Source organism: Cavia porcellus, unplaced genomic scaffold, assembly GCF_034190915.1.
Source record: "Cavia porcellus strain 051 isolate PalLab524CR breed Dunkin Hartley unplaced genomic scaffold, mCavPor4.1 scaffold_3, whole genome shotgun sequence".
Taxonomy (NCBI): Eukaryota; Metazoa; Chordata; class Mammalia; order Rodentia; family Caviidae; genus Cavia; species Cavia porcellus.
In genome coordinates this window covers 9,728,366-9,754,144 of record NW_026947486.1, presented here as the reverse complement: position 1 = coordinate 9,754,144, position 25,779 = coordinate 9,728,366, and the positions used below count along the sequence as shown (strand labels likewise).

At 38.6% G+C, this 25,779-nt stretch overlaps 1 long non-coding RNA gene across 2 annotated transcripts; it reads right to left on the bottom strand.

Annotated features, from left to right (window-relative positions):
* Positions 1-3,803: 3,803 nt before the first annotated feature.
* Positions 3,804-20,001, bottom strand: LOC106027602 (uncharacterized). Of its 2 annotated transcripts, none has more exons than XR_010046466.1 (3): positions 19,795-20,001; positions 19,583-19,684; positions 3,804-4,159 (listed from the first exon to the last, which is right to left on the bottom strand). It is a non-coding gene; the product is annotated as an uncharacterized LOC106027602 (long non-coding RNA). The 2 variants fall into 2 exon arrangements; XR_001201187.2 differs by lacking the exon at positions 3,804-4,159 and adding an exon at positions 18,772-18,881.
* Positions 20,002-25,779: the final 5,778 nt, after the last annotated feature.

Sequence of the window (25,779 nt, the reverse complement as noted above, 5' to 3'; positions counted from 1 at the left end):
TTGAGGTAATTTGTTATGTGGCAACATGGCAATAGCTGTCATAAGTCCTGATGAATATGTCAGTGATAAACAGGAGCAAAGTTTTATTGTAGCGCTTTCCTGCCAGTATTCTCTTCTCAATAATCCCTCCACTGAACACACAAGCACACACTCCAAAGAAGAATTATAGAAATTCTTGCCACTATTAATCCTACAAGCAAGACTTTTGTTCAGATTGGTTTGGAGCAATGCAGGATACATGGATTAACCTTTCATAGATCTGTTTAGAGTAAAAAGAATGAGGAACGGAATTCCAAATCTTATTCAATCCACAACTCCCTTTCTTACAGTTCTGCATTAAAACTGATGACTTTTCTGGAAAACACCTGTATGATGCTAACTCTAATACAGTTGTAGCAGCCCCATTAACCATAAAAAGCTAGAGATGGATTATCTCAGGAGAAGTGAGCTGGTTCTGAGGACTATGATCAAATTTTGGAAAGTATCCTGCAACCAGAAATAGTATGGAATTTGAGGCATGGCTGAAAATTATGAAGTCATGTTTCTTTTCTGGCCAGTAGACAGATGCTAAGAGACAGCTAGGAAGAGTTCCTAAAGGTTAGGCAGTGTGCTGAGGATGGTGGTAAGGAAAATCCATGTCAGGCTATAGGGCATGTGGGACCTTACTTTCTCCACATGTGCCTTTCACAACATAGGACAATGTAGGATGATATACATTTCAGAGCAGAGGTTTCTGTTAGAAGTTTTGTTACTTAATTTTAAAAAGAATTTAAGGAGAGGGTATCCAATGAAGGCAGATGAGTCCTGCAGCATTAATACAGTTAAGTAAATATTGGAGGATCATAGGAAATGAGGTTGAATAAATTACATGTTTTATCAGACATCTTTGGGCTTTGAAACTGCTGACAGCCCACTGTGGAATATTAACTCTCACAGTTCTCAATTTGCCTTTTTATTGATGTTAGGAAGAAGGTTGTATATGAAAAATTTTCTTCTCTCAACATTTATAAAATGTTATGTATGCATTAACATATGCATAAATATTTATTTTTAAATGTGTTTGGCTAGGTTCTCCCAGAAGTCAATCTTGAGACAAGGATAACGGGGCAAGTAGTTTATTTGAGAGGTGATCTCAAGAAGCACTAGTCCACTGATGCAGAAGAGGAGAAGTAAGGCAAGGAGGGGAAAGAAGACAATACAGGGCTCGTTCATTATCACAATAGGAAACTGAGGCTCAGCTCCTTTTGGGGATTTCTAAGAGTTGGAGAGAAATACTGTCCTACCTGATAGGAATGAAGCTAGAGTACTCATGATTAATTCCCATCCAATATTGGCTGCCAGCCTTTCCAATCTGCCCCAAGAGTAGGGACTAAGAAAAATTGTTCAGGTAGACAAGCTCTGGCACATGTAGTAGGATATTGTTGGATGTACAGGATTGTGAACACTAAAGAGACACAGGCCAGTCACCAAAGTGTGCACTGTAAAGTGTATAATTAAATCCACATATCAATGATAAAAGAACTATTTTAGATCTTACAAAAATAAACACTTGTTTAACCCACTAGTAATGTTCTTTTGTACTATGAATATGACTTGAAATACAAGAAACTTCTAGTTAGTGGACTAAAAGAAGGTCCTGGGAGGAGTCAGGGTAGCACAGGAGGATAAGGAGGCAACAATGTATAAGTAGGCCCAAAAGTCTCAATATTTGAATAGCCATGGAGACTATCCCCACGTTTACCTGTGGACAATGAACCTCGAGTGAAGCAACATGACTACAGACATACAAAGAAGTGGGGCGATAGGGAATGGAGTGCATATTTGCCTGACTTTCGGAAGGGCCTCAGCCTATGTGGGCCCAGGTTTACCTTCCCAGAGGGGAAAGAAACCACATATTCTGCAAGAGGAGTGGCCCTACGAGCTAAGGGACACAGAAGGCTTTGTGAAAGCAGTAAGGGAGAATTTTACCTTTCTTGGGTGAGGGATACCTTTAAGAGTCTGATGAAAACTATGAGTTTTCTTCTAACACAAACAAATATACAAGTACAAAATATTTCAAGAGCCTTTCAACTCCTAAAGGTTCTCAGTAGGTTGTAGATTAAGCCATAAAATGACAAACACTACCCAAATTATGTGGATTGTGATTTATTTTTTGACACCGTCAGGAAGAATTTTCAATTTTAGACAATACCCTCAGAAAAGATTTCTTATTACTGATCTCCCACTATCTAGTCTCATATTAGGTCTGCAGTTGCAGTCAGCCCAATAGTCCCAAGTGGCAAAGATTCCAGACATTAATTCAAGATTAGATCTGGTAGGTTTCTTCTGACTCCCATTTAAACCACAGGGTCTGCTTAGCCAAACCAGGTCAATCAATGCCACACAAAGGTTATCTCAAATTAGAAATTATGTGGGACCAACAAACATACTGAATCGATTAAGGATCTTATCAGAAGCACTGAAGCATTAGCAATGATGAGAGTGGTAAGGATCCATGCTCCAAAATAGAGGTCTTTACAATCCAGGACCTATTATTTGAAAAGCTGCTGCTTGGGAAGGAGAGAAAAGAGAGCTCAAGATAAACAAACAGGTCTGATACCACATTCATGGGCCACCCATAATTCAATATGTCTCTGGCCAAGTTAGTTGCCTTTCAATCCTTGCTTTTCACACACATAACAGTATGTGAGTGCGCCTTAACATATAAGGTTGCTGGAGCTGCAGTAACAAATGAAGGTGCCTAGCATATATCTCTTGCCTCCATTTCAGATCTTGGCTCTAATTCCCTTATTATCATAGTGGTAAGGTCCTGAAATACCATAAATAATACTTAGATTAGGCAAAAATGCTTCTTCAATTATTTCTGTGTTCATATGCTGCTGAAGAACTGCTCCTACTAGTCTGAATCATTCACTACAATTATCTCTGGAAGAATTTTCTACATTGAAAGGAGTCCTAAGTATTAGCTGATAGTCTCTTTACTTCAACCTCAAGTTATCAAATTATGAAACCATAGAAAGAGATGAGAGAAAGTAACAATACTCCAATTCAACTCTAATTTTACAACAGGGACTTGAGGCCCAGGTCACACAGTTATATAGTGACAGAGTGGAAGCCAGTTTCTGGATCTCTGAATTTGCTGTCCTGTTTTCCCTCTACTCCATCATGTGGTCTGTATTAATAAAACTAAGGTCAAAACAAAGCAAATGTAGGTACTTCTTGGAATGCAATATGATAGAATGCTACCTGTATCTGGCTTAGAAAAGAACGAACAGAAATTAGTTGGCCAGGTTTGGGATCCTTCTCAGTTCCACCTGTTTTGACATCAAGATCATCCTGACCAAAAACTAGATAGGTGAGAAATAAGGAAGACAGGTGAGCAGGGGGAATTTCCCTGAACAAGTAGATGAAAGACCAGAATTTTAACTTCTGTTCTGGCACCAATTCAATATGTGAAATTAGAAAAAAAATCCTTGGTCCTTCTGACCTTTCATTTATTTACCTGTGAAGCAAAGTGTTCCCATGAAAGGATATTTCCAGATTCATTTTGGAGGCTTGTGTTCCAGTTTCCTAAAGAAGTACCAAACCCCTACACGATCTCATACAAACTCTCCTGAGGGGCTGATTACATAAGAAGGAGAAAAAGTAAGAGAAACCCATATCATTTACCTACACTGCTCTTCACCCTGTTCTCTTCTTCAGCTCAGAGCAACCACCAATCCACTTTCTATCTCTCCAGATTTGTTTATTCTTGCCATTTCATAGAATGGAATATTATAATATGCGGTCTTTTCTTTCTTTTTTTTATCCGTACCAGGGATCGAACTCACGACTGCCTGCTTGCAAGGCAGGCACTTATGCCTCTGAGCTAAATCCCCAGCCCCAATATGTGGTCTTTTGACTCGCCTCTTTTCATTAGCATATTGCCTGCAAGGATTATCCATGTTATTAGCAGGTATGAACATTTTATTTCGTTTGTGGCTAAGTAATATTTCTTTTTATGGATATGCCTACTTTTTATCCATTTCATTCTTGCTGGGCATTTGGGTTGTTTGTGCTTTTTGGCTCTTGCCAATAATTCTTCAGTGATCATTTGTATATAGGATTTTTGTAGATCAATCAGTTTTTGACACCCATTTCACATCCAAACTTCTAGAACCTAGAGACACAAAAGGAAAGGTAATCATTGTTTTTGAAAAAGTCACAATCTCATAGAGCAATAAAAATGTGCTTTTGAAAAGCTAAGACAATGTGCTGTGGGATACATATATGCCATATAATGGGATACATAAATAAAGAGATAAAGGAGTACACACTTGGAAAACATGTTGAATGTCAGCCTTTAGGCATGGAGGTGGACAAATGAGTTATGTCTTCTAAAATTACATACACAAAGGTATAGTGGTGTCAGAGAGAAGGTCCTATTTAGATAAATGTGAACAATATCAATGCTATCTCATCTTCTGTGATGCTCGCTATGTGCTGGACAAGACTCTATTCACATTATTTGTACTAATTCATTTACTTCCCACAGTACCCCTATGATGGTATTATTTTCTCCACTTTACCCATGAGGACCAGAAGCACATAGAACCAGTAACTGTCTGAGGTTACACAACTAGTGAGATCTGTTATGGCTTGTATCTAGATTTTCCTCCAAAACCTCACATGCTCATAAGTGGGGCTTTGGGAGATGGCTGGACCATGGGTGTGTGAATATGGAATAAGAATGTATAACTACATTGGTTCACTGATTTGATTAACACAATTCTGGTTGTAGATAATGGGAAGGCCCACATAGGTACGAGTGGCACCACCCATTAGTCTAAATGGAATAAAAGGAGGCATGTTGCTGATTTGCTGCTTCTTGCCTGCCCTACCATGAACTGCTTCTCCTCTGCCACGCTACTCTGCCTTAGAGACAGCTGACTATGAACTGAAACATCTATATTCTCTGAGCTGAAAATGCTTCTTTCTTCCTTTAACTTGTGAGTCCTGGGTATTTTTTCCTAGCAATGAGAAAGTAACTAACACAAGATCCTATATTCCACCTAAGAAAGTCTGGTCTATAAGTTGCAAAACTTTCAATCATGGAAACTTTCTCAATTGATTTCCAAGTCGTACTGGTTGGATGGATAATAGAATGTGAGAAGGGACATGTCAAAAAATGACATTGAAAGAGGAGGCCATGTAAAGTCACATGAAGTGATTCTAATTTCAAAAGCAAAAGGGATACATTGAAGGATTGTGTGTTAGACAATGACACAGATACAATTTTCATTTTAGGAAGATGAATGCCAACAGTAAAGGGATTGATTGAAAGCAAGACAGACCAAAGGTTTATTTCACTGTCAGTACCACTCAAAAGAAAAGAAAAGAATAAAAAAAAGCTCCTGCCCTGCTTTCCCATACAACATACCTATTACAGTTGTGAAATTGCAAAGGCAGTATTGGTTGCACTCCCCTGCATGCAAACTTTCCAGAAAGCTGCTACAGTCAAGACTTATAGATACTTCTTATTTCTTCCCCTCTGCTGACCCTATCATAGAAATGAGCCTGATGCTGAATGAATCAGAACCAGGAGTTATCCTAGATCTAACCATGCAAAAGCAATACTTCTGAGTATATAAGACACTCATACATTTTCACAAACACTCTAGGAGACAGGACAGTAGTAAACAGAAGGCCTGTGTGCCAGAGGACTATCTGATTGGGTTTCCTCCATGTATACATTATTAAAGTGGTTGGCCTGAAGCACTTCAATAGTTTGCAGAATACTCATCTCTGTTTCCCTATCCTCACTCTTGAGTTTGCATTGTAGCTTCCAACTCCCTGGAAGAGCCCATCTCAACTACAGAAAAGGCGAGGGCATTCCAAGTGCACTCAGGAAGGCGTGCTAATAGAAAACAGAACGTGATGGCTGTAACACCTATTCAAGGCATGTAGAAAATGTGTCCCATCGCTCTCCCTGTGCCTTAAAATCAAGGTTGTTTTAGGCAATGTAGAGGATGATCCTTGAGTCAGCAAGAGTTCATATTTAGTGCACAAATCCTCCCAATCCCTTTATGAAACTGCTGTGATCATTTCCATTGCACAGGTGGGAAAGCAGAGAGAATAAAGGACTAGTGGATTGACCTACTGTATTCAAAATTGTGCCTGTAAAACATATAGGAGTCTGGGAAAATCTCACCCCACCTTCCCCTTAAATCTTTCTTTGTGTTTCTGCTAGCACCATGAGTATTTTCTAAGCTCTGAGATGGTGCTGACTTCAGCAACTACACTTGCTATGCAAGTACTTAGAGTCTTGCATTGTAGCTGGGATCATGGTAAGTGCTCTATAAATACCCATTGTATGAATTAATAAGTACACATTGGAAATAATAATTTAATGGAACAATTATTAAAATGCAACATATATATAATCTACCTATCTGAGTGTGGAAACATATATTTTTGTATATATACACATGCAGACCTGTATAGCCATGTATGCGTGCATGCATACAGTGATTTTCAGTGCCTTTTACATGCTTACAACTGAGTTACCTATTTTGGAAGATAACTAAAGTGCAATAGAATAGCTAACCTTTATGGCATTCTTACTATGTGTCAAGATGTGTTCTACACTCCGTGTATGTTAGCTCATTTTATTCCCAGAGCAATCCTTTGGGCATACACAATTTTTCCATTTCACTGGTAGAAAAATTGAGGCACACAGAATTTAAACACTTCCCTCACCCTTTTAGTGTTACTAAGTGGAAGAGTGAAGACCTGAACACAGGTACCCTGGATCTAGTCCTGACTTCTTTTCTCCCCTAAATTCTTAAATTAAAAGATAAAGATAACTTCTGAAAGTGTATCGTGAGAAAACTGTACAAATTATATTCATCTCAAACACAATTTGGCTTCCCTGGAGAGAAACTGGACATTCGCCCTGTAGACCTTTGTAACCTGATTGTTTAAACTGTAACCCAAATAAAATTGAGTTGCCTTAAGGTCAATCTCTGTCTCAGCACTGTGATACATCTGAAGGAAACAAAATCTAATTGCCAGGAGCCTTTAGAAACACTGACAATCTCTTGAGATGATGGTGATGGGGGAATTATATCATGAAACATACAGGAAGGCTAATTAAAATCTAATTCACACACTGCTCTTTTGAAAATCTAGCTGTCTTTTTTCCTTTTCCTCTCTCTTCTGTTATATCCCCATCCCCATGCTGCTTTATCTTATTCTCCCCACCTTGTCTGCACTCATGAGAATGCTCCCATTCTCATATCTACCCCCTTTTATCCTATGGAGTTGGGGTGGCCCCAGGAGCCAAGTGCCCAATGAAGCCTTCCACTCAGGAGGCCATATGGAAGACACGTTAAAGTACTTATAATAGTATTTATTTCTTTTGTGACACATAAGAAAATGGAAGTATTAGAGAGTAGCCCTGAGATATATATATATATATATATATATATATATATATATATATATGTTATATATATATAACATATATATGAGATATATATATATATATATATGAGACACATATACATATATATAAAAACTATTTTCTCATATATATACATCACTCCTAAGAATGCATTTAGTGGGTGACATTATGGGAATTTGTGTGCCCACTTTGGGTAGGACATTTGCAAGCATCTGAACAGATTCTGGAAGAATGTGGAAGACATCAGAGTATATTTCTACCATGGGATGCAAGATGGATCTAGTGGCAAGAGGGCAGAGTGTGAGCAAAGTGCTAAAAAACTATGAACATAGGAAACTCAGACTTTGGATAACTTTTTCCTGAAAGGAGAAAATTTCCTATCTCTCTATCTTGTAGAAGAGATTGGACAGAAAAGAGGAAAATTAGAAGTCTAAAGAAGGAATAAAACAGTCAGTTTTTAGACTGAGGGGAAAGAGAGTCAAGTATGCTACTTTGGCTTCTCACACTGTAGCCCTGTAAATGATGCTAAAACCTTTGAAAACCATGTTCTTTTCTCTGCCTTTCCCTGTGTCATGGAGTTTGCTGCGTGGACAAAAGAAAATGGAATCAGAAACCACCATTGTTGCTAAACATCCATCCTTCTTTAATACAGTAAGAGGCAAAGAGGCTTAAAAATTTTCTACATCCATTTTAAAATATTGTTTAAAACTCTACAGCCAACAAAATAACTTTGTTAAGAATTAAGACAATGCCTGCTACCTTAAGTGAGGGCTTTTTTAATTTCAAGTAACTAAATCCCAACTAAAAGTGTTTCTAACAAAAATGAAAATTCATCACCTTAACCAAAATGTCTAGTGGTAGGATACCAGTCACAGCTGCTCAGCTCAGTCCTGACTCTCCTCACAATGGCTTTTCCTACATAGCTGTATCAATGAGGAAATGGAGACAGGCACTTGCAGGGAAGGTTTACATGGTTCCTAGGCCTTCTAACTCCATTTAAAGGAACATAGATAGTTCTGATTTGCTTGCTTTAAGTCACGTGTTAATTCCTAAAATATTGGTTAACTGACTATGGTAATTGACTATGGCTACAGGGAACGGAAGTAGACCAGTTGAGGTCTTACATGTTTCCACTGCAATAAAAAAGGAAGTAGAACATTATCATTGGCAACCCAACAGGTAGGGGAGAGATAGGGCTCACAAGAAAATCATATGTTGAACAGGAAAAGTCCAGATATAAACACCTCTGCTCTTATGTTGTTTAAAGTTTAATGAAGGCCACAGCCATGCAAGCTAAGTAATTACTGGGTAAACTCTGTGTGACAGGATGAGTAAAAAGTTCTTTTGGGATGCATAATAAGAAGTGATTACACCTGGGGATGGTGTAAAAAATGAAATGGTTCAGTACCTGATATTGAGAAGAAAAAGGAAAAGAAAAAAAAAAAAAGAAAACTGAAAGTTTCAATGGGATGAAGTTTAGAGGGTAAAGGAAAAGGAGGCATCATGGCCATTAACCAAAACTGAGAAGTGAGGAAGAAAAGTGTGCCAGTCAGCTTTCTATTGTTCTGACAAAATACCTGAAATAAACAATTTAAATTGAGAAAATATTTTTTGACTCATGGTTTCAGAAGATTTAGTCCATGGTTTCTTGGTGCTGTTACCTTGAAACAGTAGCAAGTTAGAACATGAACAGTGAAGAGTTCACAGAAGAGCATGCTGCTCGCTTCATGGTGCCTAAACAACCTTTGGAAACCATTTGAAATACAAATTCTAACAAGCAGCTTGAATGGGAGCATAGCAAATACTGCTTTGTTGTACACTGAGTTTGAAGGAACAAGAGGTGATTCGAGAGGCGGTATAGTTTAACATATGTTACAGGAGAAATACATTTAGAAGATCCCTATGTATATGATATAAATGAGAATTTAGGATAAAATAAGTCATGGAAAATATACTAAATGAAAACAGAAGAGAAACAATATTGAGTTTTTGAAAAGCATCAGTAGTTCAATACTTGATGACCAACTGAATATAGGCACATGTATAACATACACATATATTAATATGCATGAATTTCAGGTGAATATGGGCTGTTTAGTGAGGAAAAACCCAAATTTGAGGGGAAATAAAAATAATTTGAGGGGACTTCCAGTAAAGATGGCGGATAGATAAGAGCAGATTACAGAGGCTCCCTGAGATAGTAAACTTAAATGCTGAAATAACACAGGGTGGGGAGTCCGTGACAGTGGGAAATAAATCCTCTTGACCCAGGAAGAAACTAAACTAAAAGAACCAGTCAAACTTGCAGTTCCAGTACTACTATTGAAGTAGCTAAGATTCGGCTACAGTGCCTGAACTCATGCAGCCGCAACTCATCAATCTGCCCAAGTTCCCACCACTTCGTCGCACTGAAACCGCAGTCACACTGAAGTATAGTCGCACTAAAGTCAGAGGTCAGTGAGCCCAGTGGAGAATGGAGCTGTCAAGTGACCTGCATCAATCTGCAGTGAGTGCTGAGGATAAAACCCTTCCATAGAAAAGGGTGTCATTCCAACGGGATGATATTTTGGAATCGGGAAAGTCTGGCAAGAACAAGGAACAGCAGTGACTTCAGTTAGTTGTTCCCTTCCCAGACGAGATTGGTGGGGTATGTTTGGCTTGGGTCACACCCCTGGCTGAGACCCAATAAGTTGTCCCAAACCAATTCCCTACATGCAGCGCATACTAATGCAGTGAAGACCTGCAGGGGAGGGATCAGCATATGCTGCCCCTGTTTGCACCTCAATAGCACACTGGAGTGGGCAGGATCACCTAGCCATCACACTTCAGAAGAACCATAACCAACAAAGAAAGGGACTAGAACCTCCTCTATACGCTTGTATGGAAGAAACAAAAAAATATGAGAAGAGGAAGCAACAAGAAAAAGTCCCCAGCACTCAACTCTGAGAACACTGATCCAGAAAAGGTAAATACAAAAGAGATTGAGGACAGCAAACACGCAATATCAGACACAGCACCAGTGGACATAAAGAGATATCTTCAGGACCTCATAGATGAGTTCAAAAGTGAAGTATTTAACCAAGTAAAACAAGATGTAAGTAGATTAGTAAAAGAAATGCTAAGCACCTCTCAAGAAGATACAGACAGAAGCATGGAGGAGCACAAAAAAGAAGAGAATCCTTTGATGAAGAATATAAAGAAAACATAGAATACATGAAGCAGGTTCAGAGATTTACTAGGAAATAAAAAACTCCACTGAAAACTGGCAAAACTTCTTGAAAGAAACTAAGTATAGATTATCCAAACTGGAGGACAGGTTTTCAATGTGGGATTATGAAAGGAAAAATTTCTTAAAAATAAAAAGGAAATAAGCAGTAACAATACAAAGGCTAGAAAATGACAAGAGGATCTATAACTTAAGAATAAGAATGTGAATGAAGAAGTGGGTGTATAAACAAACTACAAAGGTTATTCACAGAAATAATTATATGATAATAATAATTTCCTTAAATAATAATAATTAGGAAAATTTCCCAAACATAGGAAAAGAAAATGATATTCAGAGGTATGAGGCAGAACTCCAGCCACCTACAACCAAAACAGAGCTACACCCAGGCATATAATAATCAAGATCCCAGAAATTCAATATAAGAACAGAATATTAAAAGCTGTCAGAGACAAGAAACAGATTACCTATAAAGGAAAACCCATCAAAATCATGGCAGTCTTCTCGACACAGACCATCAAATCAAGAAGAGCTTGGAGAGAAGTATTCCAAGCCCTGAAAGAAAATAACCTCCAGTCCAGATTGATGACCCTGAAAAACTGTCTCTAGGCATTAATGGAGAAATAAGATGCTTCCAAGACAAAGAGGAACTGGGGGAATTCATAACAACCAATCCAACTCTACAGAGAATTCTGCAGAACCTTCTAGAGAGAGAGAAAAGTACCAGGATTTCAAGAACAGTGGCAGAGAGGCCTCAATGAATGGAACAGAAAGCAGAATGAAGAAAAAAGCAGACAACTAATGGCAGAAAAAGAGCACAACAGAAATAAGGCAGAGAAGGTAGGCTATAATCTCTAATATAGATGGCCTTAATACACTAAAAAAAAGAGAAACACAGGCAGAGTACATCAGGAGGTAGGGTCCACCAAGATGCTCTTTATAGGAAATATAATTAACCTGAAAAAGGGTATATGGACTAAAAATCAAATATGAGAAAACAATGCTCTATGTGACAAGGAACCAGAGAGTAATAGGGGCAACTAGACCAGTATTTGTGGATTGCCTGGAAAGACAGGCTTTAATAGGTAAAGGAATACAACTAGAGATTAAGTCCAGGGGGAAGAAGGTTTGAAACCACCTAGGTAAATAGCAGGTTGCCCCTCCAACCTAAACACCAAGGTTGTTAGTGAGACCCAAAAATGGACAGTGTACCCTGGGGGAGTGAAAGGGGAGGAATAGTCTTAAAAAAGACGGCAGAAGATATTGTTAATAGTGTATCCGGATTTAAAACCTATGTTACTTGCACTGCTCTGCTTAAATAGATTTTATTCTGTCCCAGTTTGTCTGCTTGCACTAGATCTGAGGGCACAGACAGCTATCCCAAAAATATCAGGATATAATACAGTAATCATCTTTAATTTCCTATTAACTTAATCTGGAACCCTGTATAACATACTGTTTTATCATGACTGATCTTAGTTAAATCTGGTTTATTTGATTGCTGTTTGGTATCGACAGATATTATTCAAAACTGTTATGATTGATAATATCAAGTCTGAGAATATAGGCAACTACACTGAAGATGACGAGATTCACTACAATACCCATTCTGATTTGATTACTACCTATTTTTGAAGTTTTGCACTATCTACAGTTGTATTTTTATTAATACTGATATGTACTGCTATATTCAAATATACTATGTCTGATGATATAGTCAATTCTATTGAAGATAACAACAGACAATACAGTAACCATGGTAGAACTATTTGTACAGTGGTTTTACATGTCTTTTTCGTTTCATGTGTTTACAGGGATATGTTTTGTTTTGTCTTGCTTTGTTTTGTTTCTCCCTCTAATATAGAAAGGATAGAAATACATGTTAAGACTCATGCATGCATAGAAACAGTTTATGAGAACTGATCTTCTAATGCATGATGAAATGAACAAATATGAATAACTGCATGTATGTTTAAGTGTATAGGATTGATAACCACATTACTAAGTTTTCGTTGAATAGTTGAACAGAACTGTTTGTAGTCTTGTTGTTTGAATCCCTACATTATATGTTCCACTTTTGTATCTTGAACAACTATTTGTAAGAGGACAATCTGTAATCATCAACTAGTGATTTCTTACTGTTTATTCTTCTTTGAAAGTATGTCTCATTTCTACCCGTTTTCTGTTTTGTGTAGTCTTTCTTTAAATAAAATTTTAAAAAATATTTTGAACATGAAGATTTTTTAAAAAATTAAATTTTAAAGAGTGTGTGTAACATTGCAAAATAAAGAGGTTCAGTAAGCACTTTAATAAAATCTCTTTAGAAGGTTAGCTCATTCTGAAATCTGCTTGGACGAATGTCCATTAAGAAGATACATTTGATATTTCAAAGCCTTGTGCAGTGGATATTTTCAGCACCCTTGGTGCTTTCCAAGTGACTCAGCACTTGAGAAACGCCCAGTCACAGGGAAGAGACAGATTCCACTTATTTTTTTTCCTGAGGGACTGGTTCAGTTGTCAGAACAAGGAAAATGCCCTTTGGCTTAGCCAAATAAAAATGATATTAGGTCTACTAAAAGCACAGTTAAGGTAAATCTTCATCATCTAGTATAATTTTAACTTGCCCTACAGTATCATCAGTCAAGTTAATTATAATTTTTTCTCCCAATCACTGTCCTTTTAAAGAAATAACCTAATGATTTTTCCATTGGGCCTAAAATTTCCACCAGTAGAGTCACAAAATTTTAGAGCTGCCTAGACCTTGGAGTTCAACTAGATTAATCTCTATATTTAGATGAGGTTAAATCAAGATTTCCCAGTCAAATCCCCACAGAACTAGGTAGGTAACATCACTCAGCACATCAGGCCTTGGATTTTATAAACACTTAGTTTTTCACTTTTAACTTGAGATACACTCCACTTTCATTTTTCTTTGAATTGTGTGATTTCTGTGTTTTGCTCCCCTCATACACGCATATGCACCCTCACACACACCAGTATCAATATATTGCTTGTAAACACCAGATTAAAAACTGGATTTGTGGGTATGTTGGTCCATTAACAGTTAATCTAAATTTCAGAAGGTTAAAATAACTCATTATCTCACAGTTTCCATGGGTCAGGAATCTGGGCACAGCTTAGTTGTGTCTTCTGTTTTAGGGCCTCTCTCAACTGCAATCAAGGTACTGGCTAAGGTTTTAGTTTTATCTCAAGGCTCAACTGGAGAAAGATTTATTTCCAAATTCACTTCTGTAGATGTTGACAGAGTCGTGTCTCTGGAGGGCTGTTGGACTGAGGCCTCAGTTTCTTACTGGATGTTGGGCAAGGGCTGTATTTAAATCCTTGCTAGAGAGACTCTTCAACATGACAGTTCACTTCATCAAAGCTAAAAAGGAAGAGGAGCTGTTAACAAAGGAAAGACAAACTTCTGTAGCCTATGGACGCTTCCTATCGTATCTTTGTCATATTCTAGAAACAAGTCATTAAGTCCAAGTCATACTCCAGGAAGATTACACAAAGATGTAAATTCTAAGAGGTAAGAATCCTTAAAAATCATTTAGAAGTCTTCCTACCACAGTATGGTTGCAAATATATTTCCTACTGTACCTATTAGAGTAACATAAATTGTGGGAAATTTGCAATGTTTTTAACTCCTTGAAACTCTAGGAAAGCTGACATTAACTCTGTTAACATTGATTGTTAAAACAATAAGCTCCAATGTTTTACTTGTTCACCATAAATAATGCTATTTATTGTTAATATAGGCAGGCAATATGAGTGTTTCCAATTAGGCCAGTCTTCTTAAAATGGGAATTTAAGAATCCAAGCTCTTTCCATGGTTTTGCTCAACTCTTCTCAAAGTATCCTCCAAGATAATTAAGAGAATGTCTTTATTGTAGGAAATCAGAATGGAGAAAGAAAAGAATAATACTTGAGAGGTTTCTGTGGATCAGACATTGATATAGTACTCCCACTTCATTCCTATCAGCTACGATTATAGGCTGTATAAACAACGGTCTGTTTATGTGCCCATGAGGAAGAGGAATCCTTTGGATTAATAAATAGCCAATGTTTCCTAAAAAATGTTATCAAGTTCATTCATTTAACAGACATTAATTAAGAAACTTCAATATCCCAGATAGTGCCCTAAATGTTGGGAACATTCACATGAATCAATAAATATTTGACATATAATACTATTGCTGTAGTTTTCTCTTTTTCTATATTGTTCTTTAATCTTTTCTTCACCCTGTGCTTTTTCATTGTTGGTAAATTGACACTAAAGACGGCCATCAAGTCTTCCCTCCCATCCTGCATGCATATGCTATTGCTTTCATGTAAAAATGAAATATGTTCTCTGTTATTGGAGCCTGTGGCATGTTTTCACTATTCTGTGGAATTGACACAGTGTAATTCCACAGACTTCGGCCCAGACTTTAAGAGATCTAGCACTTCCTATTTTTGTGTTCTTGGAAATTTGAGAACACCACGCCATAAGGAAGTCCAAGCTAACAAAAAGGAACCAAAGCAGCCATCTACAACTCTACCAGGATCTGATTGCATGGGTGACCCTAATGAAACCATACAGAGCTAATGAACTGTGCAGCTAAGTCCAGCCAAACTAAAGAATTACTAAATATAGTAAATCATTGTTTAAAGTTAAAAAATGTATACAGTGGTTTATTATATAGTGATAGATAATTGGAGACATTCATTTCTATTTGCTTTATTCAATGTTCACCCACATTTTTGAAATGTTTTCCAGTTAAAATCAATATAAAATTACTTCTAATTATAAGAAAATAGACAAAACACACTGTCTCAGTCAGCTTTCCATCACTATGACAAAATAATTTATGAAGAGAAAAGGTTTATTTTGACTCATAGCTTTAGAGGTTCCAGTTTATAATCAAGTGAACCTATTCCTTTTAGGCCTCTAATACAAATGGTAGATGATGAGGCTCAAGAATACAAACAACTCATCTCATATTTAGGAAGCAAAAGAAGGAAAAGAAGGGCTACAGTTCCACTATCCTTTTTAGGAGCATGCTTCTGATGACCTAATGACTTTCTGTTAGCATCTACCAACTAAATATTCTACTGTCTTTCGATAGTGCCTTTTTAGGGCCCAGCCTTCAGAATTTGGGCCTTTGGGATACATTCAACATCCAAACTAGAATGTGTGTTGTAGTGTACCAATGTACATGACACAACAGGAATCAAGAACAATGACAATATTTCCAGTCATTAATGCATTACAGGCAAAGTGTTCTCCTTCTAGAAGTGTGATAAAATGCCAAATGAACTTTGAGTATGAATTGATGCCTTCTTAAGATATGGCCTAATGCATCCACATACTAAAAACATACAAATAAAATAAATGATAAGTTTTACAGTTCAAGTAAAAGTTTCAAGTGTTACAATCATGAGTTCAGAATGTCAATAGTAAAAATGAATAGGGATTGATATAACATCTCATATCTGTCAGTATGGAAGGATAAATCTCAATAACTGCTGATATGCTATCTCTGATTTACTTATTTCTCCCACAATTAGCCTACATTTATTATTCTATTTTGAAAAAGAAACTAGTTATACAAGATGAAGGCTCAATTCCAAGATGAATATTGACTGTCAACTCCAGAAATGTTATCACCGCATGTCAGGTTTTATAAGCAAATGATATCCTCCTAGTTTGCAAAAAGGAGAGATGGCTCATCTCCAAGGGATGAGCAGAAATGATTCTTCTATTGGTTCCTGTCCAGCTTTGGTTAAGCCTTTCTTAGGTCTTCTCTGCCTTTGAGTGCTCTGAGTACTGGATGGGCAGTTTCCTGACATTCTACCAGCTATTTACATTAAGACAGTGAAGAGAAGATAGGAAGGATCCAAGGCAGAGCCAGCAGGCACTCTTCATTTGTTTTTCTCCCAAGACACTAGACCTAACCTTCTTCCTACCCATGATCCTCTATACAAAGCCTAACATCATAGAGCTTCATACCACAGTCTGTCATTTGTTTGACTTTGTTTCTGAGCAGGTAGAAACTTATGTTCTATGTGCACACAGTGACCAAGGCATCCTCAGTACAGTTCTTTGCCATTAGCCAGCAAGACGTGCCATTTTGTTATACAGGAGAAACAATAAAATGGTCCACAGATCAAATGAAAATCAAGGCTTATTTGAGAAGGAAGAAAACACCTGGGACAAAAGAGGAAACATTAGTGAATAATTCTGTTCTAGGTGATGGCATCACATGCATTTATAAGGGTCCTAGAAGCTGAGGACCAAAGAGGTTTTCTGCTGAAAAAATCCAAGGGTGAGAATGTCAGCATTTGTAGTCAGATGGCATTTGGGGTAGGAATCATCTGAGCTAAACATTCAAGACTGACTTCACCACTCACACATCCAGCAACCAAATATTCCTCCCACATGGCCTCCTTACCCTGCAGTGTAATCTATACCTTGCACATGGAGGTACAGCATCAAGGCTGAACCACAACTAGGGAAGGATCATATATTCAATATTATGCAGATGAAAGTAGTCAAATATCAGCCTGGATTTAAGGAAATATAAAAATAGTCAACCACCTCTAAATATGGAGCCATGTGTTTACAGGAAAAGAAGGAATTGATGGTGGCCATTTTGTGGGACAAATACTATATGCTCTCATTCACTATCAGACTTGTCTTGGTTTTCAAAACAAATCACTGATGTTTGAAGTCAGGATAGCTAGTGCACTTGAGGGAAGGGCAAAGGATCCAGCAGGGCTATGAGGAGGCACCAAGGATACTGGGAATGTTTGGCTTTTGGATCTAAGTCTTGGTTGCACAGGCGCCTATTCACTTTGTGGAAATGCATCACGCTGAACAATTAGAATTTACCCATTTTGCTATGTGAATGTTGTACTTCAATTACAAAGTTTTATACAAAGTGAAAAACTAGATACATGTAAATCATAAGGTACCTATACTCGTTACCCAAATCCAAGCCAAGTAATTCAAAGTTGAAGGTAGAGAGTGATGGAAGTACTGGAGCCCTTACCATCATGACCAAAGGAGAGGAGGCCATTTCTTCCCTTAAATCTGATGTAAGGGCTTTTAAAGACCACTGAAGGCCTGACACATACTACTCTGAGCTGGAGGGACATAATGACAGCCATCAGATCCCTCCCAGGGAAGTATCAAGGTACTGTAGAAGTCTAGCTGAGCAGCTGCCCTGGCAGCAGATCCCGGAGACAGATGTGGATCCTGGAAGCAAGTAGATCTGGGATCTACACAGGAAGACCACTTAGGTCAGTTGGCTCCTTCATGGGATGATCTTCACCAAAGCCAGAGGCTGAAGGAGAAACCAACCTTATCACCCTTTTCAGAGGAGTGCTAGTCAGAGATTCCCAGCAATGCAAATCTTGGAGGGGCCAGGAGAAGTACCAAAACAAGAGTTAGCTTTGAACCTTCTCTGGATTGGCAGGTTCCTATCCAGTAATAACCGCACTAGTTTAGTGAGACATTTTCTGTCTTACCCTCTTCCTGTTCCTATGCACCAACCATTGGTGGACTACAAATGACACTTAGACCCTGGAGGAGGCAAGGAAAGAAGGGAACAGAGAGGACCGAAGATGTCAACTGTGCCTCTGTCTCCTGCTACACACATCACAGTTAGGGGCAGGCTGGAGCGGGGGATGGGAAAGTGACTGAAATTGAATGTAAGATTGAAGTTTTCAGGTTAGACTCGATGGGACATTTTATTTACTGAAATTAGATTGCACTTGAGACTAAACGGGATTGAAAACCTGTGGGACCTGCCTGAGATTTCATCCAGGAGCAAGAATGAGCTATCCAAAAAATCGTGTTTGATAGGTGATATGAGGAGGAACATAATACTTTTCCTCACATTCCCATACAAGTTGAGATATAGGTAAAAAACAAGTTATATTGCATGTCACAGGCCTTCATTAGCTTGTAATTTCAAATAAGCTGGAAGCCTCACCTTACATTCAATATTTGGGCACACGTCTTTTCAATACAATTGTTAGAATTAGTGCTGCTAAAAGCAGTGCCCCTTCCCCCAAGCTATTTTGGGATATTCTCTTTGATGCTAACTTGCCTGTGTTCTTGAAGAAGCCTCTCTACTTCTCCTGTTTATGCCTCCTTGTTTGCATCTTTCTTGAGATGAGAATCAAGCAGCAAATGTTTCAGAGCAGCTGGGCACTGTACTGGAACAGAAGGAACAATAATCTATACAAAGTAGTCCCTTCTCCAACTGCACTGACAGTCTGGTGGCTAGCACACCATTTTAGAGGAGGAGAAAAAGGAGACTGGGTTTGGGACCCTAGATTCAGGGAAGAGACTGAAGAGGTAGGGCACACACAGCAGAGGCACAGAGTGGGGGCACACAGTGCTAAGAATGCTAGAAAGGTGACTTTTGCCTTTGTGAAAGTACTAGGAATTAATGTTCCTCTTATTTGCTCAATTCAAAACTTCCTGCAAGTCTCAAGAAATTTCCTGAGGGGAATTTCCTGTGGTGGGAGCCACAAAATGTCATTGAAGCAAGGAGAATTTCAGTACATTAAATAAAGGTTAGAAGGAATCCTGACTGTTGTTAATTACAAATCTCGTAGTACTTAAGGACTTCCAAAATAGGCACTTAGTTGATCAAAGGAAAAATGTTAAAGTTAGATAAGGCTTTCTCACAAACACTTGCTCACTACCCAATGTATGTGTACACATACCCACAGAGGGGACAAAGGGCAATTTCAACTGGCAGGAAAATAACAATAATAAGTAGCACTTACAGTATTTATTACTATGTACCTGGTAGTCTTCAAAACACATTTGTTATAACCTATATATACCTCAAAGCTGTTACTATTCCCATTTTGTGGGTGAAAAACAAAGACACAGAAGGTATTCTAACCTGATGGGTGGATTAGTGCATTGGCATTGCATGCACAGAACAGTTCAACCAGACACCCAATCAGAATTCCTTGTATTAAAACAGCATTTTCCAGAAGCAGTCCTGTAAAGAAAGTGTTTTCAGTTGCACAGGTAAAGTTTAAGAGGAAAATGACCCCAAAGCACAAATCTATAAGCCTTAGAATACGGCCATGTGTACTGCTGACCCCTTACCATTTCTTCCCATTTCCTGCATTGAATTTCCCACACAGTCACAGTCTCTGACTCTGCAAAAGGCTTCAGAGGAGATGGTATGACCACATAAGTTGTCATAGTAGAGTAAGATCTTCCCATCATGCCCAATTATCACTGCTCCCGAGAATAATCAGAAAGTTTCCATGTGAATTCATTTTAAAAACACTTGCAAGTGGCATGCCAAACATGTCCTGACTCATGGGTGACTGGTAGCCACCCTCATGCCATGTCCAGCTGCTTCATCAGCATAGCCCTGAAAGTCCCTTCATACCAGAGCAGTGATCAGCCAAATATAGCAGGAGCCCTATTTTTAAAAAGACTCAGACGAGCTTGCAGAAAGCCAGCAACTCATGCCATCCATACAGTTTTGCAATGACACAGAACAGGCCATCAGCATGGCATTCAAATATTGGTAAAACCACATAGCAACATCAATGTTGGCAGTAAGAGACTCCTGCTCTGCAAGTGCCTCCTCTGGCTGGGATTCTGTGAAATGTTGTCTTATATCCATTTTCTCATTTTTCTTCCTGACAATAATTCTGCAAGGGAAGTCTTATTATTCCCATTTTGTAGATGCAAGAACAGCCTCAGAAAAGTCAACAGACTGACTTAGGTTCATACAGCCAGTGATCCTCACAGCTTCTGAGAACATGCCGTTAAATGTCACTATGGCTCTACATTTCAAGGCCTTGAAATTTGGTCCACTAGGGGTTCACCCCAGGAGCATAGACAGCCTACTGGTAAATAAACCCTATTGCCAAGTTGTTGCTCCCACAACCCACAGTCTGGACACAGCCTACCAAGACATCAGCATAAAATTTCTCTCTGAGTTTAGTTAGGGAAGAGGTTCAAGGGCTTCCAAGAGTGGAGCACAGGTTTAAATATAAATGCTAACATAATAGAATTTATCGAAAAATTAGGACATCTTTATGACATTAAGATAGGCAAAGATTCTTAGATTGCAACAACAAAATAAGTAATGGGCCCATGAAAGAAAAAATAGATATCATGGTCTACATACAAAAATAAAACTTTGACTCTTCAGAGGACATCTTTAAGAAAATGTAAAACCCAAGCCATAAAGCAAGACAAAATGTTCACTTTGTATAGATTTGACAAAGAACTTATATTTGGAATATAGAACTCTCAGCTGGGTGTGGTGTCACATCCTGCAATCCCAGCACTTGAGAAGCTGAGTAAAGGGGATCTTCATGAGTTCGAGGCCAGCCTGGGCTATATAGTGAGTTCAAAAGCAGCTTGAGCTACATGGTGAGACCCTGTCTCAAAAAACAAACAAAAGCAAAAAATCCAGAATATAGAATTCTTACAAATCAGTCATGATAAAAGCAACTTTATTTTAAAAGTGAGAAATATTTTAACAGACACTTACCCAAAGAAACATGCCCAGTCATCACAAGTATGCAAAACAATTCTCCATATCATTAGTTGAGATGAAAATTAAAGTTCTGAGTAGTAGCTATGTTAGTTCTAGAGGTCTGACAATATCAAATGTTGGCAAATATACAGAACAGGTAGAACTTTCATACATTGCTGATAATACTGTGACATGATGATATTATGAAATGAAACAGCCACTTGGAAACCAGGTTTGCAGTTGCATAGAAAGCTAAATATATACCTATTGTATTATTCAGCCATTCTACTTACTCAAAAGAAATGAATATATACATCCATAAAATGGCTCAAAAATCCATGAAAAAATCCAGAAGCTTTTTTCGTAATAACCAATGACTATCAAGAATCCAAATTTCTATGAACATAAGAATGAATACACAAATTTTAATACAGTCTTACAACGAAAGACTATTCTGCAATAAAAGGGAACAATCTAGTGAGGCATGTAACACCACATATGAGTCTCAAAAGAATAATGCTGAACTGGGCATGGTGGCACATGCTTGTTATTGTAGCATTAGGGAGGCTGAGGCAGGAGGATTCCCTGGAGTTCAAGGCCAGCCTGAATTACATAGCAAGACAGAATCTCAAAACTTAACTAATAATAATAATAATAATAATAATAATAATAATAATAATAAATGAAGGAAATCAGACAAAAGAAAAAGTACTTATCAATGGACTCCATTTATATAACATTTGAGTACAAGAAAATTAATCTGTATCATTAGAAAGCATAGCCTGGTTCCTGGGGCTGGAGATTGGGGTATGGTTGGCTGCAAATGGACACAAAAGAAATTGGGCCAGCAATACAAGTGTTATATACGTTGATTGCAGTGGTTATGCGTACCATGTGTAGATATGTAAATTTGACAAAACCTTTTGACATTTAAAATGGACATGTTATACTTTATGCCTATTACATCTCAATAAAATTAATTTTAAGAAAACTATTTTGAGAAGAGCAAGAACTCAAAGCACAAGGAAAGGTGGCAGATGAGCTACTGTGAGTGATGGGGTAGGCTAAAGGAAAGAGGTAAAAGCAAGAGTCAGCCCACCTGGCTCTGCCATTTGTCATTTTGAGACTGTCAGCAAGTCTCTGAGGACTTGAACAAGGAAATTGCCTCCTTTCAACCTCTATCTTGATCACTTTCCCATCATTGGGACAAAATCCTCAACAGTCACAACTTACAGGAGGAGAGCTTTGTTTTGGCTCAGTTTCAGAAGTTTTAGTCTGTGGTTGGTAGGCTGCAAGGTAGAAACAGCATGCTAGAAGCACCTAGTGGAGGCAATCTGCTCATATCATGGCAACAGGATAACAGAGAAAGAAGGGAAGAATCTGGGAGGAGACATACTCCTCCTGGTCATGCTGCCAGTGACCTGCTTCTTCTCACAGGGCTCTACTTCCTAACATTGCATTTAACTGTAAACCCCATGATCCAATCACCTTCCAAAGCCCCACTTCTGAACACAAAACGTTTCTGGTGAATGTTCTAGAGCTAAACCATAATATTTGCAGTGTTAACTACAATGATCAAGGCAATAAATTGCTTTCCAGCAGTCTCTTTCAGGACTAACAGACCATGAGTTCTGGCTGTCCCCGGACTTAAGACATCCAGAGTGACCCATTGATTTTTTTTAAATCATGAATTCTGCTGTTCCTGCTGCCTGAAACCATCAGACCTATTGAACTGAGAAGGCAAGACTTCTGTGAAACATTCACTTGGTATAAGCATGAGCTATACTGCTGACTTCTTGCAAAAAAAAAAAAAAAGAATCATCTTTTTCAAGTATGCATGCAGTCTCTCACAAGAAGGACAACCTATGTTCAAACATGGAAAACCTGCACCTGTCTGCTGGTACTGACTGTGAAAGGTCCCTATTTCAAAGGTTCCTATTAGAGGTTGGATGCTATTCAGCTATTCAGTCATTCATCCATTCATTCACTGAAGCACACATCTCTGAGCACCTGCTTTGTGCTTGACTTCCCACAGTGAACGTGCATACCCAGCTGGCTGGGAGCTCACTGCCTTTCAGGATAGGGTCCACAGGCAGTTATGAGGCCTGGTGTGGAAAGAGCCAGTCTCCATCCACAGTCCCTGGCGCTCTTCACCAGGTCCTTGGGAGCCTACCCTCAAGACACTTTCATCCCAACAGAGGTCAGTACAGTCTCCTTGTCATGCAGCCATGATCTGCTTTGCCTGCACCAAAGAAAGTCTGAAATGTCTGAAAACCTTTTCTTTTTCTCTTCCCCTTAATGAGTAACATACAGGTACATAATATTCCATAAGCATAATGTCTAAATATGTACACATATCCCAGTCCCCTTGTTCCCTGTGTAGGAGAGTAGTGGGGTATAAGTATGACTTTCTCCAGAGCTCTCCTATGAGACTGAAACAAAGTCATCACCCCTCTGAGAAACCCGACTCAATGCAACATGGCTTTGCTGACACTCCTTCTGTCCTATGCTCCCTCGCTCCTCTACTGGTTATTCTTGAAAATATTTCCTAGTAAATAAATTTCCTAGGAATCTTGCCTTCACAATCTTCTGGAAAACTTGTAAGACTTGTTCCAACTATGGAACACCACTGTGGGGTTGTGGAGGCCCCAGAGAAGGGAAATAGAGTCAGAGAAATCTTCTAAGGAAGAGCAGTGTTTGCATGTCCCTCTGTGTACCTGTGTCAATGTGTTTATGTATCTGCCTATGTGTGCTGGGTGGAGATGGAAAAGTGAAACTATAAGCAGAGGAAACAGTAGGGTGCAAACCCTCAAGGTCCCAAGTTGTGGTCAATTGTGGGAAGTAGTTCATTTTAGTTGGAGCACAGAACACACGGCAAGCACATGGGGAAACATTACAAGGGTCCTAGAGTATGGAGGTCCTAACCATCAAAGTCACATTAAGATCTTTAAGGAAACAGTAAGCTGTTTGCAGTGATGAGACCACATCTACTCTTAAGGAAGATCTGTCTGTTTGCAATGGGAAGAATTTGTCTGAGAAAAACAAACAAGGAGTCCAGAAGTAGTTAGAAGGCTGGCACAGACATCTGGACTATTACTGAAAAGAGATAAATAATAAAAGTGGAGCAGGAAGCCATATGTAGATTCAAGAAATGTTCCAAAATCACCATCAACACTGAAGTTTTGATTCATTGAATGATTCATGTTACAAGGCCAGGTAAGAAAAGAGAGGGGGCAGAAATGATTCCTAGATGTACTCGTGGGTTCGATTCCCCAGAAAGCAGACACTGATTTGCAGATTTGTATGTAGGAAGTTTACCTGGAAGTTCACTCAAGATTGACTCTTTCTGGAGGAAATGAAAGTAAGCAAAATAGGGCAGAGGGGGAAGAGAAGTTGTCTGTGATGAGGACAGAAAAACCAAAATGATGATAAGCAGTCTAGTTATAGACACCTGGAGTAGCCAGTTCCCTCCAGCTGGGTCCCTAATAGAATCACTGAGTAGCTGATGCTGTCAGGAATCCTGGTTGTCCTATAGAGATTCTGAGCTCCTTCATTCTCAGACTGCCTGTTATGACAAAATGAAAAGAGTTCTGGTTGTCAACTATAGAAAAGTAGTCAAATTAGGGTGCTGCTCTCAGGAGCCACAATAGAAGGTGAATATTTAATCATTCATGGTTCCAGGGATGGATCTGAAATATATAAAGGAGGCAAGGCCACTTGCCTTTGTGCAACAAGAAGACCTCAATTAAAATGCCATCCAGTTAGAAGAGGCAGAAAGAAAAACAAACCCTTTAGCTAAAATTTCGTACTGGGCTTTTTTACATGTAAATCAAGGGGTGCAAATGACATTTTCCATTAGTCATAATTGGTAAAGCTCAAATGTCTGCAGCTATTACTCTGCAGTATTTACCCACTGATCATGTAAACATCCCATCAAGTTCCTTCCGGAAAGCAAGTCTCTGAGTCACACTTGCAAGTTCAACCACTTGAAATATTTGACTTGAGTGGAGCCACAAAGTCTCGAAAGCAAATTTACTGAAAAAGGGTTTCTTCAGGGTTGGGCTGTGTTGGTTTTTGTGGTTATTACTGTGGTAGTCGGGTTTGAGTTTGCTTACTCCTTAAAATATCTCCTGCTACAAATGAATTGCCCTTGGGCAAGGAGATGTCAGTTTCAAAAGAGAAAACACAGTGCACACACATCTAAGAAAGGTTAAGAAGAACCTGGTAACCTTGGAATAGTCTGGAAATGAGCAGGGCTAGCAGCAGTCCCTGTGTATAATGTATACTTGGTAGACAGCTTTGGGTTGGTGGTGGCTGCAGCTGACGTTTTGGGGATTAAACTCATTGTGGCCATTTCCTCACACTAGGGAAGATTGGATGGGCTGATATGGCTGACATGTTTATTCACATCTTTATTGGATTGTGAAATCCTTGAGTGTTGACATTATAATCTCTATGTCCTCTTCATCCAGACTGTACCCTAGACTGTTCTGTCAACTCTTTTTAGAAGATCTGGGTAAAAGAGGGAGGAGATCTCAGGTTAAAATATGAAGGCAGAGCTCTTCATTGTTCTATTGCCTTTCTACTGC